Source organism: Polyergus mexicanus, unplaced genomic scaffold, assembly GCF_030449975.1.
Source record: "Polyergus mexicanus isolate NDT 795.1 unplaced genomic scaffold, iyPolMexi1.0 SCAF_85, whole genome shotgun sequence".
NCBI lineage: Eukaryota > Metazoa > Arthropoda > Insecta > Hymenoptera > Formicidae > Polyergus > Polyergus mexicanus.
In genome coordinates, this window is record NW_027223405.1 from 28,839 (window position 1) to 30,000 (window position 1,162).

Genomic DNA, 1,162 nt, shown 5'->3' on the forward strand with positions numbered 1-1,162 from the left:
ATACAGCAGCTACCCTCATATTCTTCCCTAAGCCAACGAAGGTGTGGCTCTTGCCATGCTTCTTGACGTGCAACTCCTGCAATAACAGGACGTCAAGTCGCTTTTCGGCGACAAGCTGACGCACCTCACCCGTAACTACAACTGAACGCCTCATGTTCAGCTGCAGTATCCTCACTCCCGTGGACGCAAATGAGGAAAAGGGGACGCTACTTGCCGGAGCTTGTTGCTGCGGCTGCGAAGAGGAACCCGGATCACATACACTATGGGGTTCTAATTGGGAAACATTCGCGTATCTAATCTTATTTTCTACCGCGGGGTTTTTCGCGGGACTATTCGCGGAACTAATCGCGGGTCTAATCGCGGATACTAATTTTGTGCTAGATTCCCTATTCCTAATTTCTTCTTCCCGGTCGATGATTGCCGGTGAAGGCCTTATTAAGCTGTTCCTACTATCGCATCGCGTTAACAAAACTCGAACGGCGCGAAGGCCGCAACCTTGGGGCTGTGCGCAAAGTCGTTTTACGTCGCGGAATCGCTCGGGCACAGCTTGGTGAGGCGCTCTCGAGGAAGCGGAGGCTGTCTCCAAGCGCGCGCACGAGCGTACTCGCGACTCGACGACAGGCACGTCCCTTGCCTCCCTAATAGCAGCTGCACCTGGCGGGAAGCGATCTGCCAGGCGGGCACTCCTCCTCACCAAAATTTTTAGAAAATTATTCATCATTTTTGTTCCCACGAGTACGGTGGAAAAGAAGTCGAGCAGCGCAGAGCCACCATTACGCCGCCAAGCCTATATACAACGGGGGGACAGCAGGTACCCCGAGGTGGTGGACCGCTAGCGACCGCGATTTTTTCGTCTTCGCGGCCATTCAGACTATCGGCACGATCCTTGACCTTAGCCTTAAGACGGGCGCCATTAGGAGGAAACGCCTACCTATCTATCTATTTCTAATGCGTCGATTTTCCTACCACAACGGACGAGTTGGAAATAAACGACCGGGCGATAATAATGAAAAACGACGACAAAGGATGGAAGCCTGAAAAGAGAAAAGTATTAGTAACCCCCGGTTCCGTCGCCGCTGGGTCTGAGACCTCAGAAGCGCAGGGCCCGGTGGGTGAGTACAACAGCCCCTGTCTCTCTCCACTGTACCGAGGCACAACAGAG